At 34.0% G+C, this 18420-nt stretch overlaps 1 protein-coding gene across 1 annotated transcript in view; it reads right to left on the bottom strand.

Annotated features, from left to right (window-relative positions):
- The window catches only part of ADAMTS9 (ADAM metallopeptidase with thrombospondin type 1 motif 9), a 220810-nt gene that overhangs the window by 65640 nt on the left and 136750 nt on the right, over positions 1-18420 (bottom strand). The gene's annotated exons all lie outside the window — the stretch shown is intronic.

Here is an 18420-nt window from a genome sequence, read left to right as displayed (position 1 = left end):
GTGGTGAAAAGGACTTGATCCGAACACATTTCCACTGGACTCTGGAGCAGTGGAAATGTGTTCTGCGGAGTGACGAATCATGCTTCTATGTCTGATGGGAGAGTCATGGTTTGGTGGATGCCAGGAGAACATTATCTGCCAGACTGCATTGTGCCAAATGTAAAGTTTGGTGGGGGGTTGATGATGGCATGGAGCTGTTTTCAGGGGCTGGGCTAGGCCCTTCACTTCCAGTGAAGGTAAATATTAATGCTTCAGCATACCAAGACATTCTGGACAATGTTATGCTTCCAACTTTATGGGAAAAGTTTGGGGAAGGTCCTTTTCTATTCCAGCATGATGGTGCCCCGGTGCACAAAGCAATGTCCATATATGGTTGGATGAGTTTGGTGTGGAAGAACTTGACTGGCCCACACAGAGCCCTGGCCTCAACCCACTGAACACCCTTGGCATGAACTGAAAGGAAAATTGCGAGTCAAATTGCGAGTCAGGGCTTCTCATCCAATATCAGTGCCCTGATTTCACAAATGCCCTAGTGGATGAATGGACATAAAAGCCCACAGAAACACTCCATAATCTTGTGGAAAGCCTTCCAGAAGAGTGGAAGCTGGTAGAGCTGCAATGGAGGGAAGGGGGAGGGGGGGCAACATGTCTATATATTTAGAATGTGATTAAAGGCCCTGTTGGTGCAATGATCAGATTCCCTTAATACTTTTGTCCATATAGTGTATTTGTATATTATACATTATATTATCTATTGTAGAATGTATATATACAGTTAGGTCTGGAAATATTTGGACACTGACACATGTTTTGTTATTTAGTCTGTTTATCAGTATAAATTCAAGTTACAGTTAAATAATGAATATGGGCTTAGTGTACATTATTTGAGCTTTAGTTTGAGGGTATTCACATGCAAATTGGAAGGGTTTAGAAATTACAGATAAATAGTCCCCTCTTTTTCAAGGGATCAAAAGTAATTGGACAACTGACTCAAAAGCTGTTTCATGAAAAGGTGCGTGCTATTCCTTTATTATATTATATAGATTTATTTATCAATTAAACAGGTAAATTGTCTGGAGGTGATTCCATGTGTGTAATTCACATTTGGAAGCTGTTGCAGTGAACCCACAGCATGTGGACAATGTTTTTAATGCAAGTGAAAGAGGCCATCTTTAGGCTGCAGAGAGATAGCAGGAACTTTAGGAGTGGCAAAAACAACAGGTTGATACATTTGAGAAGAAAAGAATGCACTAGTTAGCTCTGTAACACAAAAATGTCTGGATGTCCACAGAAGACAACCGTGCTGTATGATCATAGGATCATTTCCATGGTAAAGAAAAACCCCTTCACAACATCCACCCAAGTGAAGAACACTCTCCAGGAGGAAGGCATATCATTATCTATGTCTACCATAAAGAGAAGACTTCACAAGAGAAAATACAGAGGGTTCATCAGAAGGTGCAAACCATTTATAAGCCTCAAGAATAGAAAGGCCAAAAAACATCTAGAAAAGCCAGCCCAGTTCTGGAATAGCATTCTTTGGACAGATAGAACTAATATCAACCTGAATGATGGATAGAAAAAAGTATAGAGATGGCTTGGACCAGCTAATAATTCGAAGCATACCACATCATCAGTAAAACACAGTCGAGGCAGTGTGATGACATGGACATGAATGGCTTCCAATGGCACTGAGTTACTAGTGTTTATTGAGGATGTGACAGAAGACAGAAGGATGGGTGTATTCTGAAGTGTATAAAGATATAAAGCCAAAGACAAATTCATCAAAGTCGATTGGATGGAGCTTCACTTTACAGATGGACAATGACCCCAAATATACTGCAAATGCAAACTAGGAGTTTTTTTAAGGTAAATAAGTTAATTTCAATTGCTGAAGACAACACTTAAGGCAGAATGACCCACGAACAAACGACGACTGAAGACAGCTGCAGTAAAGGCCTGGAAAAGCATTATAAAGGACGAAACCCAGCGTTTGGTGATGTGCATGCATTCCAGACTTAAAGCAGTTATGGCCTGCAAAGGATTCTCGACAAAGTATTACAAATTAACATTTTATTTATGATCGTGTTAATTTTTCAAATTACATTTAAGCCCCTGAAATAAGGGAACTGTGTATGAAAATGGTTACAATTCCTAATGTTTCATACAATATTTTTGTTCAACCCGTTTGACGTTGTGGCAGGCTTATGCAATGTCTGATCGTATACTGTAAGTAAACACCCATTATTTTTTGCCTAGGTGAGTGTTTTTAAATAAAACTAGTACATTATGTGAGATTTTAAATTGCTGTTTAGTGAATAAGTGAGTGCGCTGGATCATATATATATATATATATATATATATATATATATATAATCTGCCAAATGAAGCCAGCATTCAAGGACTTGTAAAAAACAAAAAGGGTTTTAATCCATAGATCTTGCCAACGTTTCAGTTTACATCAGCAAACTTTCATCAGGACATCAATCTATATATATATATCTATATATGTATTTAATATATATATATATATATATATATATATATATATATATATATATATATATATATATATAAATAAATAAACACACACACACACACACACACACCTTTATTTTAACTGTGTTTCCTGCAGTTACTAGACTGTGCTAAAAGGTACCTTCTAGGGCATAATGATTAATTACATAATTTAATGTATAGCAATTCATCTTAGTGGGGAAAAAATAGCATGAAGGGATTTTCTGTGAAAGCTTAAGAACTGCCTGACTTAATAAAATGTCTGCCTGCTATCCAGAATGCCTGCCTCTCTTAAAAAGGAAAATAAAGTGTTTGCATGTGGAATAATAAAAATGCAGCAGTATATCCTTTACATTTTATGCATAAAAGAGTTTATTAAATCTTGATGTTTCAACAAACTGTTAAAGTGAAGCCTGTCAGAAAAAAACAACAAGATTTTGTATCCAACGTGGTGGCTTCTTAAAGAGGAAATTTCAGATCCCAGCATTTTTTTTTTCTATTATGTTTACTTATCCCTATATTTAACATACATATGTTAAAAAAAAACAAAATGTCATTAAAAAAATATATATAAAAATCCACACTGCCAGATTAAGCACTGGTCCTGTAACTGTGTGCTTCCATCGTGGCTCCCTGTGCTAAGTGGCTGCACACAAGAAAAAACAACCAATACCATGGATGATGTTAGGAAAGGCTAGCTGGCAATTAGCTAAATATAAATACATAAATAAATTAAACAAATTACTAAGGTTTCCCCAGGACTCTTATTGAACCAGAGGCAATTCTGTCTGTCTACCAATATCACCCAATCATGTGTAGGAGTCTGATTTCCATTCATTAAACTAGTGTGAGACCCTTCTATTAATCACATCTAGACTTTTTTTAGTCCATCCTGACTATACCTGACCAGGCAGTGTAATTAATTGCAATAGATGGCTTAATGCATAGCATGCTTTCATGTCTTTGTGAACAGACAGTGATTTTTGACAGGTTTACTGCACTTCAACCTGCAAATGACTTACATTTTTCATGCATTACACACACACACACATATATATATATATATATATATATATATATATATATATATATATATATATATATATTTATTTGCTTTAGTCTACAAGTGTATAAGTGTAGCACTGAGTGTGACAGCACATGTATGCGTGAAAGTGAAATTAAATTCTGCTGATTTTATCTCTCCCCCCAAAAAAATATGGATATCAAACAAGGTAAGTACAAATTAAATATGCATATTAGCAAGCAAGTGTTCTATGGAGTAAAATTACCCCCTATATATTTTAACTTATTACGTAGATATGGCATTTAAAAAAAATAATACGAAAATAAATAACAATTCTTAAAAATAATCTACATATGTTGTGTAGGATGAGTGTAACTGCTCTGTAAAGTGACATCAACCATTTCATGCCTGCGATCAGTTAACACACAACCAAGGTGACTGTTTATGCCTGCGAGAAGTGAGAGCTGTACACACCATGTGCAAAAGTTGTACACAATTAATATCAGGCTGCCACAAAAGAGAATTGTGACTGCTTGATTGACAGCTCTGAGGGGCTTTCTTAGCACTGCAGCAATATTTACAAATTGGTACAGGTCTAAGTCACAGCTGAGAGCAATTTCAAGGTGCTGTTTGCACCATCAGTACAGTAAAATTAATTTGATGCTTTGAAGTTTAAGCATTACTATCTAAGGTATTCAGATTCCTTGAGTGCTCATTTGAAGTAAGCTTGTCATAACAGGCTCACTTTAACTCAAACCCTTCATAGGTAATGAACATATAATTTATTATATAGATAAGTACTCTTTTCAGTTGAAACATCATAGATAAAGTACTTACCTTCACACCAGAACTGCCCCTTTAACCCCTTAAGGACCAAACTTCTGGAATAAAAGGGAATCATGACATGTCACACATGGCATGTGTCCTTAAGGGGCTAAAGATATTGTTGTTTTCTAAATGAGACCCCTATCTCTCTGTGCACAAAATCTTACTGAACCAAATCATGGTTTACTTCACTAATTTTAAGAAAAACCAAAACAAAATCTGACTACACTACGCTGTCCCTTTAAATCCTGTAAAGTCATTTTAGGTCACAAGACCCCTTTAAAGGTGAAATCCGGTCACCGACGTTTGAACAGTGATTTTTTTGCTAAATTTTTCCACGAGAAAGAAAATGCAAATATCCCTTTGCTAAGTTCCCACATCATATTTACACAAGCAAATTTGTTCTAACAACAATGTAACAATTACAAATCTCACAGAAGATTGCACAGACTACAGACTGGTGTTTTTGACACAATGAGCTACACACCATTCAGATGTCTCTGGTTTGTCAGGCATTTTTTATAAACTATGAAAATGGATACAATGCAGAGGTGAAATGTTGCCGTTCACACAGTTTATAGTTATGCTGCTAAAACATTTTGCAAGACTTCGAAACTTTGAAGTGAGCAAACTGTACTCATTTGATGTAAAGATGTAAGGCTCGATGATGTAAAGAGGTAACGTCTGCACCTCCAACTATTTCTTTGATCACTCTAACAGATTTTATTTTATTTTTCAGGAAAAATAAGAATAAATGATAAGGCAAATCAGTAAGCCTGTGTAAAAAAAAACGCATTTCGAGGATAATTTAAAAAATGACAGTATGTACATTTAAAATTGTTAATCCATTGCAACTAAAATGCGTGGAGATATGTTATACAGTTTATGTATCTCAATATTTCCATAAGCATCAGGAAAATGAATGAAGATGGGCAACAATACACCTGAGTCCATGCAGTAGGTGTAATTTTTTTTTTAAATTAAAAATAATAATACAGTCAAATTCCTTAATTATGGACATTCTAAATAATCTGCTGTCATCTGTGGGAGTGCAGATTGATAAAATACCAAGAGACTTTAAATTTATATGGACAATGTGGTCTTTAATGTCCACATTGATAAATAACTGGACAATGTGAACTTTAATGTCCACATTGATTAAATACTATCACTTGGCTAAAGGCAGTCATCTGTACATATGGGATTGCAGCCTACACTTAGCTACAAACTGGCTAATGTATTTTGCATACAACTTGTACATAAGTTTTTTAATGTATCAGCATATATATATTATAAATGAAAAGCAAAAAACAAAAAAAAGCAATAAAACAAAAATCAAACCTACAAAGAAACATAGTTGGATCAGTTTAGTCTTTTAAATAATCAAGGGTCTTTCTGTCACTATGAAGGGCTGATCAGTGGAACACGGATCTCTTACAGCAGGTCTCGAAAATGTCACTTGCCTGCAGTGATGGCACACCAAATGGCTATGAACTACATTTCCTCTGATGCTAATAAAATGTAAATTTGACTGAGGGCTAGCCAAAAAGGATTATTATAGGAGTTTACGGGATAAGAAAAAATAAACATAGATAAAAGCCTACTGATTGGTGGAGGCAATTTCTGTTATGGGAGTATTTTGAGAGCTGTTTCACTTTGCAGAATATTAGCACTAAACTTGGGAGGCAAGTATGGTTTTTTACTAATCATTTTTAAAAAAAAAATTAAATATTTTAAAGTACTATTTATACAATGCAAAATTAGGAGGTATCAAATTGAGTTATAGAATTTTTACGTTTTAACGTCAGCTTTTCATGATCTATGTGTAATATGTAATGTAAACAAAAGAAGAACTAAACTAATTTTTTTTAATACAAAGATTCTAAAATGATTAATGTATTTTTTAATCGTCTAGCAGTGTTCTCTTATGTTCTCTAAAGGTGGTGTAGAAGAAAAGACACGCTCTTGTGTCACATGATTTTGTTTTGATGAGACACACTCATCAAAAAAAATTACATTTGGCGATGGGATTTAGGACAATTTATATAAACTGGTGAAACAAAAAGGAGAGTTCAATAAACTGTATCTTTAAGAAATGTAACTACTGTTATAAAATCTATTTTCTTATCAGTGCATCTTCTCATAGGAAAAGTTGTCCCTTTTAGCTACATTTCCCAGCAGTGGAAAAATAAATCTGTGATCATGGTGGAGATGTCCTGAAAGCCTGCACTGTTGGGGGTCCTGAGGATCGACTTTGAAAATTTTTTCTTTAATCAACAGACAGAGAAGAAAACAGAATGCCCCTGTATTCTTTTACATATGTATTGGTCAATCTAGTGAAATGAGGACGACAGGGTGAGTGAATCAAAATGAAGAGAGACAGGACAAGAAAAGAGATGGAGGGCCCAGAAAGGGACAAGCTGAAAAACATCTGAGGGGCTAAAATGATGAGAATGTGAAAATGTCAAGTTGAAAAGAGTGAAATCTTTTGTGACCCTTTTTCCCCTTAATCAGGGGTCTTTCAATAGATCACAATGGTTGGGCTTTATGAAACAGCAATTCTCTCCATGGTGTGATCACCATTCAATGTTATGGGTCATTGCTTGTGAGGCCCAGCAGCAAGTGCAAGTAATTGGTGATGCTACAAATGCACGTAAGGGGTCCACAACTTCCAAAAGCAACTGTACTAATGGTGTTTAATCTAGCAACTAAAACTGAATGAGTCTTGTGCAATTAAATCTCATGCATTTGTTCCCAGAACAGGTAGATAAATCACCTTGTTTATTGTAAGCCGTCAAAGACACCTATATGTTTCACAGTGGCATTGAATGGTAGAACCATGTATTCATCTCTTAGGGTAAAAAATACATTCTGCTGTCCTCTGTTGTTTAACCCTATTCAGAGAGCTATGAAAGTCGACATAATTGTTCATTTCATAGTGCAACTAGCAGTTTAAGGCAGAGTTGTCCAAATTTAAGAGTTGTAGACATAGCCATCTTTTTTTAGTCTGAGGGCCCTCGTTATAATTTCTAACAATCTGAACAAAATATCCAGAGTATTGTCACTCTGCCAAAATAAATCATTTGTAACAAATTGAAACTGCAGAGTACTCTAAAGGATATTATAACACTGAAGGTCAGAGAGATATAATCTATCTTTGAATTAGATGACTTTGCAAGCCAATAAAAAAATAATGAAATTAGAGAACTCTATTTCTGCTTCTGAAGACCAAAAAAAAAATCAAGGTAGGTGCATAATGTGTTTCTTCTACTTATCACTATATGGAACCACACAAAGTCAAAGTACTAAGACATACAGGTGTAAACATGCCAGGACCTTGCATCATTATGTCCTGATCGAGAACACTGCACATTTTCAAAATGTTGATGTACATAATCAGATTGCTCTACTTTTTTAAATTATCATCTGATAGTTGCAAAAAACAATAGTTCTAATGCCAGGACTTCAAAAGAACTACATTTGGCAACAATATTTTTTTGGATGTTATATATTTATAACAGTTTAAAAAAATAAGGATAACGATATAAGTAAATTAGATTTTGTAATGTACATTTGACAGATTTTCCAAATTAACCAGATGGAATGTTCAGTACAGCAAATTAGGACTCGTAATTTTGTATGTCTCAAGATGGACACATCTTTTAAATTGAATTATAATCTAATTTAGTGTAGATTTGAATACATTTTACATATTTATAATACATTTTATAGCAAACAAAACAGACTATTTTTATTTTCTATTTAATGGTGAACAAATTTAGACAAGCAAGCTAAATCAAATGTTGAGTGCATTTTGTACTGACTTGTCAGAAGTGGATATTTGTTCTGTGGCTAAATCATATAACTAGCTCTTACAAAAATATGAGAGGACATATTGAACCTGCTTAATGAAGGTAAGAATTTTGCCCTTATTCTATTATATCTCCCCATATCTTTCAACACAAGTGACCATGGAATTATCATAGGTCATGTAAAAGAAATAGCAGGTATACAAGTTTTAATATGGATCACCTTCGATCTTCCTGACCAACCACATCCAAGTGGTGAACATGGCTGAAGAAACTTTACCAGCCACTAAAGAGAAATTGCTGAAGAGGTTTACATTTTCAACTATACAGTCACAAAAGACGGTACCTTCAATTATCATCAATTAGCCATAAACATGCATAGCCACATGATATGATGACATAAGAACGACAACATTCCTTAGATTCAAGAGATGGAAAAATTGGACACATTTTTATTGAATCATAATAAAAAGCAACATCAACAAACAGTATCACAATATTCAGAAATCAGATAACCAGAGGATGGGATCAGATTAACAGTTTAACTTAAAGGGACACTATAGGCACCTGAACAACGTTAGCTTAATTAAGCAGTTTTGGTGTATAGAACATGCCCCTGCAGCCTCACTGCTCAATCCTCTGCCATTTAGGAGTTAAATCCATTTGTTTATGAACCCTAGTCACACCTCCCTGCATGTGACTTGCACAGCCTTCCATAAACACTTCCTGTAAAGAGAGCCCTATTTAGGCTTTCTTTATTGCAAGTTCTGTTTAATTAAGATTTTCTTATCCCCTACTATGTTAATAGCTTGCTAGACACTGCAAGAGCCTCCTGTATGTGATTAAAGTTCAATTTAGAGATTGAGATACAATTATGTAAGGTAAATTACATCTGTTTGAAAGTGAAACCAGATTTTTTTTCATGCAGGCTCTGTCAATCATAGCCAGGGGAGGTGTGGCTAGGGCTGCATAAACAGAAACAAAGTGATTTAACTCCTAAATGACAGTGAATTGAGCAGTGAAATCGCAGGGGTATGATCTATACACTAAAACTGCTTTATTTGGCTAAAGTAATTTAGGTGACTATAGAGTTCCTTTAATTCCTCACTTATTAGCCCACACACATTTAACACCTTAATGTGACAGCTTACATGGACTTCTCACTAACAAGCAGAAAGACACAAATAGAAGTAATAATAAAATCAGCACTGAGAACTCGGTACACCATAAACTTCATAGATTAGATGCTGACGTTTTTCTATCATTGCTCATAATGTTGGGACAATGCAACATTATGTATGTAAGTGTTTGCCAAACAAACTATCATCATCTGTAATAAACATGCACACATTGTTATAGGTAAATTCATGTTTAAACACCGTCAATTTAATAAAACTACAGCAAACACAGCACATCCATAAAATCTCTCACCATGTTCCACCAAGCAGTCCATCTCATGGGACAATAACACCTAAAGTATTTATTCTGTCTAAACACCTTATGAAAATGCATTAAGATGATGTAGTTCATCATTGGTGATGGCAGAACATGTGTGGAGCTTTCTGCCCAAATAGAGCGGGGAAAAAATGAGGGCAAGCATATCAGTTTAATCATGAGATTGTCATGGTCATGGTCAGACACTTTCTATTATAATTCTATCACTGCCTATAATGTGTGTTGACAATTTTTAAAACTATTTCAGCATTCATCATTATCAAAGAGTTTACACACCCACTTCCTGTTCCATCCACAATGAATGGTTGGATCTACTCGGCAAATCACTGATTCTGATTGGCTGCAGACACTGCATGCTATCAGCATCTATTTTTTTTATTTTTTGTTATCAATAACTTTCAAGGAGGGTTTTAAAATTTAAGATGCAAATATAAGAATTACTTATAGACTTAAAAAATATCATGTCTTCAAGTTGTAAATACACAGGATCGTAAGCCTGGTCATATAAAGTTAATCATAATCATTAGTTAGGAATGTTGTTTTTATGTTTATTCATGTAAAGAGAAACCTGTGACTATTTTATTTTTTCCCCAAATAAGATGTTATCTGAAACAACAAAAAATGGTTCATATGATACCTCTTTAACGCTATGCCAAAATATTTCTCATCTAGTCAGGCGGCAAAAATTAAACATTTTTATGCTTGATAAAATGAATTCGACAAGGTCCGTACCATGGAGAGACTAGCATTATGAACTGTCCATATATGTACACAAATTAGCAGAGGCAGAGGCATTACAATATAATCTGAACTGCTAAATTCTAGCATCATTGTCTGGATCTGATGTCTACTAAGTGGACAGAAGACCTGTAAACTAGTGTAGACCCCTTTCGTGCAACACGGTACAGGCAGAGAGGGAGTCCTAGTGAAACATATCCGATGTTTAGCCCTGGTGACCAGTACTTATGCTTTAGTTGTCACCTGGCCACTAATTTCAAGAAAATTCAAATTTGTAGGAGTGTATTTTACCTATAATGCATTTCTTCACATTTGCAGATCTGTATTGATGTTTACGTCATGTAATCAGTGTTCCAGTACAAAATTATTATGTGTTTGAGACAGCTTGTGACTAGTTCTATATATTTGTGTCAAAGTAAGGCACACATCTGTGAGAGATAGTTCTGCAGTTAAGCATGTGTTTGTCTGAGTGTGGCTGATTTGTTATGTATATGTGAGAGGGTATAGGTAATTTGGGATGACAGAAAGTGTCTTTTTGGGTATGACAGCATGACAGGTAAAGTAAGTTTGTCCTTGTGTGTTATTAATTAGGTAAATTAATGTGTGGCTAAAGTGAATGTGGAGATCTAATTAATTGTGTGTGAGGGAGATCGTGGCTTATTACATGGACAAAACACAATTTTAACAAATTGTAAGTGCAGGTAATTTAGTGTGTGCACAATTACACATGTGTGAATATCGGTAAATAAGTTATCTGTGTGAGGATAGAGTGGGGCTAATTAAACATCAGAGATATCCAACATATGCCCTTGTAGCAATCTTGTGAGGGATATTTTATTTGGTATTTTACAGTTTGTGTGATAATGTGTGGTATATTTCAATAGCAATTCATCAATACTTTGTGGTCAGAAAAAAAGTAAAAAAAAAAAAAAAAAACAGTAGACTTGGATATTTCAGTTATGAATTTTCCATTTTTTTTTTTTTTAATATAACATGGTTTGGATACTTTGAGAATTCTTTGTTTCAGATGTTTTAATAAAAACATAATACATTAAACTGTAACAGTACAAGAAAGAAGATAAAAGGGATACACAAAGTGGAAGCTTATTCAGATAGTGATACATATACAAAACAAGGGCGAGGTCACTGCACCCATAATGTTCCGAATCATTATTATATGAATGGTGTATCAAATAAATGGTGGACACAAGGATTAAAAAATGTGAGGGAACCTTCCAAAGAGGGAGGCCTATGATCTTCTTAGGGAATTGCTAATGAAGAAAGACCCTATATTCATTATAAATTTAATGTAGGCAATGAAAAAAAGGGGAAGTAAAAGGTTTGAACGAGAGGGCGGCTAAGAGCTTATGCAGTCTTAATTACAGGGAAAAAATAAGAAGGTTGAAGAGGAAAACTGAAACGAATGAGTGGTTATTTACGAATTTAAACACAAAACAGCAATTTGCTAAATGACTAAAAAAAAAAATGCAGGGCACAACAACCAAACTGAAAAAAATGCCAAGTCTACTGAACTGATTTACAAAACTGAACCTTGGCTAACAAAGGTTACTCATTCATGTCAAGTACTTTCTAAACTTGTTGGTAATTCAGGAGTTAGCTGAATGTGATTCATTCTAACAATCAGCATAAATTAACAGATTCTAGTTAATTTTTAGTTTGTCTGCCAGGCAAACTGTTAAGTTAATAGTGTGTACACTAACACAACACAGTATGTATCTGAGGATACTAATAATACGAGAGCTCCTATAATTACCCTGACATACAGAAACACGACATAGGAAGCTCTATGTATCATGCAGATGCAGAACCTTTCCTGTAAGTACAAGCATTTGAGAATATTGTGTATAGCTGGTCCCTGGGCCAAACCGAAGACCTATTGAGATAGTTGGCCTGTCAATTTGTACACCTGTAGTACATGTATGATATATTGGCAAGGTGCATTCCACACTGCATTTTGAGATGATTCCTGGTTTGATTTACTGCACATGTGTAAAATGCTATGAAGACATGATTGTTGGCGTCGTCAAAGAATTTGGACAAGACTACTGAAACTGTGATGGTTTGTGAACAACTTACAAAGACAAGCTATAGAGATCATGGATACAGTGTGACAGATTAACAAAGACAGCAATAGGGTATTAAACATTATCAGTGTGGTCAGAAAAGTGGTGCAAAGTTCTAAAAATTAAGACAATCACCATGGAAACCAATGATTCATTAGCTATAATTCATTGAGGATTGCTCCCCATCGCAAAATTACCTCTTTAACAATATATAAGCATGTTCACTGCAAAACATATTTAAAGAAATATTTATTTAACAGCCAAAGAAAAGTTTTCCAGATTAACTCTAGATTTCTTTTTAAATATGGGGAATATAGGGGTTATATAGCACTCAACCTGGTGAACGCAAATAATCTACCCCTGGTAAATATGTAGTGTTCAGCAAATATAAGATTCAACTCTACCAGATGTCTAAATCTATTCTAATTTTTCAACTGTTAATGTAACTTCCATAAGGGTTTACTGTACACTTGACTGTTAGAGATATGTAAGAAAAAAGTGAAAATGGTTATTATGATTATAAATAAGTATATGCCCTAATGTTGTAGGTAAGTACCAGCTATAACAGTTTTTAATTGTTTTAATATGTGTTTCTAAATTGAATTAACTTGTTTTGACCTTAAAGTACTACATTTACAATTGACAACATCATTTTTCTGAAACAAAGAGCGTTTTTATTTCCATTTTTAAAAACATATATATATATATATATATATAAAAAAAATACCCTCAAACACCACTAATGCCTTTCGATAAGACACAGGAAGAACAATTCTTGTAGATTTGCTTATATTTTTCAGGATTTAACTCTTAAAGTGTCAATGCACACAATATTCTTGTAATTACAAGTTTCCACCTAAATTGATCCAAGTTTAGTTTGGAAACTATTATACTAATGGGCCAAAACTGGTCCCTTCAAACTGAGGCTTCCATTGAATATTTGCTAATTAGATTTTCTAATGATCAACTTTTCAAATGATTTACCCACAAAAATCACCATTAAAGTTGATGGAAATATTGGTAGATAAGTATTTAAAAAGCTTTCCAAACATATTTTGATAATCTGAAAAATGTATCCAAAAATAATTAAATTAAGGCCTAAATCCCTGACGAAGTAGATAGATAAGGCCTTGATACTAGTAAACCCACCGGAACACTGATTCTAGTAAACATAGGACTTGTTTAATAGGAAAATAAAAAATATTGGTGAACAATGGAAAAAGCAAAGACTATTCTACTTTGAAAAGGTTAACCCACGTCACAAGCATGTGCTAACTAATGAGATACCTTTCTCTATGTAGTTTTTCTGAAAAATAAAATAAAAAATTCAAAACTATCAATTCACTGATCATATTGATAAGATATTTGAAATTAAAAAGAGAGTAGGTATGGAAGGCAGAATGAAAAATGCTAAGAATTATATTGAAATTAATAAAACATAAGTGGGGGTTTGGCATTTGTAGGCTTCTATTTTTTATTGTATGTGCAACTCTGAATATCACTGGTATTAGATCAAATATAACCAGCACAACACTTTAATAGTGACTCATAGTATGCAAGGAAAAATATAACACATGTTGTAACATTCTACATTTATTTAATGTTTACATGGACATAGAACACTGTAAAAGGTATGAATATTAATATAAACTTAAATTACAATACTGGAAAAATAAATACATTTTATTACATAAATACATACATAAATCTGAGGGACTGAGATGTTTCAGTCTATATTATGCTCTTCTGTGAACAACAAACTGGTCAGTTCAACGTTCTACATCAAATGAACGTGCGAACAGCTGCACTAGCAAAAGGAGAGCAAGTTCCGAAATGTGTGATATATCTGATGTAAGTGTGATCAGACGCATGTCTGTCTTTGAAATCATCAGATAAAAAAAAAAAAATCGAAATCGCCCTGAAAGGCATTTTTGGCTCCCATGATGCTCTGCTAGCCTTCCAGCAGAAAGAGCATCATGGGAGATAAATAGTGATGTCCCGAACAGTTCACTGGGAACCGTTTGCCGGCGAACATAGCGTGTTCGCGCGCGATGTTCGGTCCGCCCCCTATTCGTCATCATTGAGTAAACTTTGACCATGTACCTCACAGTCAGCAGACACATTCCAGCCAATCAGCAGCAGACCCTCCCTCCCAGATCCTCCCACCTCCATGACGAATAGGGGGCGGACCGAAAATCGTGCGTGTTCGCGACCACGAACACGCTATGTTCGCCGGCGAATGGTTCCCGGCGAACTGTTCGGGACATCACTAGAGATAAACAAACAAGCGTATAAAAAAGGCTATATTTCCCTGACCCTGTTTTACAAATTTTCACCAAACGTGTTTTATTTTCTCACTGTCACAACTTGTAGCACGTAGTACAACAAAATGAGGTAGAAACACGCGCATATTTTAAAGTTGCAGCCACTCAAAACTAAGGTTTTGAAAAAAAGCCAATTTAAGTTACGATAAACCTGTTGCATGAAAAAAAAATAATATTAAGCATAAAAACGTGTAATGTTTGTTTTTTCTGAGGATGCTGATAAAAACACTAGTGGTATACTGTCTTGGTTCAGACAGTTAATTACAACATGTACATTGTATCATGATTATTATTTGGCTGCTTGCAAAATCAATAAATTGTTACAGAATAAAAACAAGACATGGTATGTGTGTATTTTTTTAAGTGTACATTAGATTAGAATATCCTTCGATATATCTGTTACTAGGTGACACTACGTAGTTACAGTACAATTGTACAAACTATCTTACTCTAGTTACTGTAGAATTACATTACTGTATTTGTTAGATTGTAGCTCTGTTGATTACTGGCCGATGTTTAACATGAGAGAGTTATCTCCTGTACAAGATAAGGGAGAAACTATTCATGTGACAGCAATGAACATGTATTGTGATTGAGTTATCGTGGCAGATTAGAGTTGGAATGGTGAAGACGTATTCATTTTCATTTCTTTTTAATTCTCTTTTACTTTTCAAATTAGTTTATGGTATGACCCTAGGAATCCTTTGGTTAAATGACATGATATGTGGACAACAAATGTAATAAGACCGTATAAAGAATGCTTGTTATATGTATGGGGAAAAAAAATCATCGACCCCATGCTTTATTTTCATTATCAAAACAAGGGTGATAAGTATATAGATCCCCAGCTGTTCCATGACTGAAGATTTTTAGTCTTGTCTATTGGGAATCTACATTTGTCCAACCCCGATATACAAAAAGCACATAGAATTTATTTTCATCAAGTCTTTTTCCATTTAGTAATTAGCGGCTTTTTTACAATCTTTATTTAAAAAGTATATAAAATCCATCAAATACATTGAAATAAAATATTTACATAGTAGAAAAAGAAAATTTGCAGAGAACAAGAAAATGGGAAATTAAAATTAAAATTAAAATTAGGGGGAGAACCAAGTGAGGTAAAAATGGGAGAGAGAATTGGAGACCTTGGAGGCATGGGAATTGACACTAACCATATATGACTAGAACAGGACAATATGCCTAATCCAACAAGGAGAGTGGCTTATTTTGTGCTTTAGTTTTTATTCATTGTTGGAATGGGAAAATGTATATTATTTAAAACTGTCCATTAGAACCTTTTAATTGTGTATTATTTCCTTCCTCTAGATAAACTTTAGTTTTATTTTAGAGGATAGACAAAATTATAAAAAAAAAAAATGAAATAAAAATAACTACAAGAGCAAGCAAACTGATTTTAGAAAAATCTTGTATAAGGAAGTACATCTTAAAGTACTGCTTCTCCACTGGATTAAGGTAATTGCTTGTGTTGCTGTTCAGAAATCTGGCTACAGTATCCTAGACATTGCACTGTTCTATTTATATAGCAAACTATGTTCCTAATTTATTTGTGTGGAATTCATTCCCTTTTTTTAAAAAAAATTACATAATACTAAAGCAGAATGATCTTTCTCTGCCTAGAGCAGGTCACGAATACATGCTACCACATGACATTTATTTCAACTTGTAAAATATTATAAGCCGTTGATGAAAATAATAAAACGGTTTGTGGATTTAACTTTTTATTCTCCTTCCCTGACTGTAAGAATGCTATCACCCAGTGAAACTTCCTCTACTGTGTGAAAGCTGGGGACGAGCTGACATTTTCAGAGACTACTAGCTTCTGTTTTTCTCTAGAGCAGGGGTTCTCAACCCAGTCCTCAGGACCCAAAACCAGTCCAGGATTTGGGGATTACCTGGGTGTGTCTAAGGTGTTTAGAAAAAGGGGAAAAAAAACACCTTAGACTCTAAGGTGCTTTTTTTTCTTTTTCTAAACACCTTAGACACAACCAGGTAATCCCTAAACCCTGGACTGGTAGGGGGTCCTTGAGGACAAGGTTTAGAACCCCTGCTCTAGAGGCTTGTAATCATAACTATTGAATAAATGAAAGTGAGTAAGGCTTTATGGACTAAATTTTATACTGCAAAAAACATAAAACGTTAATGCTTGTTTTTGGTATTGAAGATGCTAAAGGTGAATTCTGAAAATGTTATTAAATATTAATTCATTTGAAAAGCTTAGCCAAAAATATTAAATTGAAGGGTAAATTGAACACGAACTAATAGATGTTGAGCTATGTTACGCTTATGACTCAAAGATTGTCCAAATGATCATTCACACAAAAGTTGCTTGTACATACTGTGAATTTGTATGATACAAGGTCTTTTTTTTTATTTTATAAAAGTCATCTTTTGGTGCAGTGCCTTCTGGTTCTTGACACATTGAGTGGTTTAGCAAATAAAACTCCTTGCAACATAACCACTACAATAATCTGTGGTGGAAATGGTGAATACAATATTTTTTTTTTTAACATAAAGTAGGACAGAAATGTGCTACAAACACAGCACAACAAAACCAAACGCGTGATTCAAAAATATTTAGTTTGCTTCTACAAAATGGATGCATCAACGTTTACATTTTTTTGTTTTTTTCAGAATTCTGAATTCCATGCGTAAGCAAATGGTAAAGCTTGTTATTAAGTATTCATAAATTGTCAAGAAGCTTATGAAATAACACAATAGCCCCCAACAATTTTGTTCGGAAAAACAACTGCCTTTAAAAAAATAATATACTTACAAATTGATTTAGCACCCATGTTTTCAGGAAGAAAAAAAGAAAAACCTTTACTTAAATGCACAAATAGACCTAGACATCTTGCGATGGTATAGCGCCATGTAACTACAATTGAAATTCATTTCTTTCACAATTAAATATGCACATTAATATTTGAGGTACAATGACAGTAGATACATTACTTAGGGATGTCATCTGAAGCATCTGCAATATAATTTTTTACACCATGCCTAAACAGGAGTCCATTATAATACAAATATTTTTTTATAAAGTGCATCAAAAGGAAACAGTATATATATCTACATATGTATAGATACATAAAAATATATACTATATATGAAAATGGTATATACAGCGATGTTTGCCACAGAACTCTGAGTTAATCAAATTTACATATACTGACATTTATGTACAATCCCAAATCCTACGTAAGCCAATATACCTGCTTATAATTGTATTATAAAAATAGTTGTATACAAATGAAAGTAATTTAGCACCAACATGAAATTGTGAATGCATTGCAATGTATACAGTAAACACACAGAATGGTTAACTGACATACTTAGTCTAGAAGAAAAAAAGTCTATAAAATAAAGGTTGGACATAAGCAACCTAATACTATATTTTCATTAAACTGCTCCTTTTCAATTCAAAGACAAAGAAAAAGCAAAGCTGTAATCATGCAAAAAACAAAACAAAAAAAACAAATAAATCCAAAATCAAACTTAACGTAAAAAAATGCTAGTCTGACATCCTGAAAAACACTGAATTAACAAAAACAGCACCAATTAAAAAAATGAAATATCTAATGTGAAATCCTCATTGTTTTAGCTGATATATATATATATATATA

This window comes from Pelobates fuscus, chromosome 7 (assembly GCF_036172605.1).
Source record: "Pelobates fuscus isolate aPelFus1 chromosome 7, aPelFus1.pri, whole genome shotgun sequence".
Lineage (NCBI taxonomy): Eukaryota > Metazoa > Chordata > Amphibia > Anura > Pelobatidae > Pelobates > Pelobates fuscus.
Note: the sequence above shows the minus strand (reverse complement) of the source record. Positions and strands in the feature narration are given on the sequence as shown.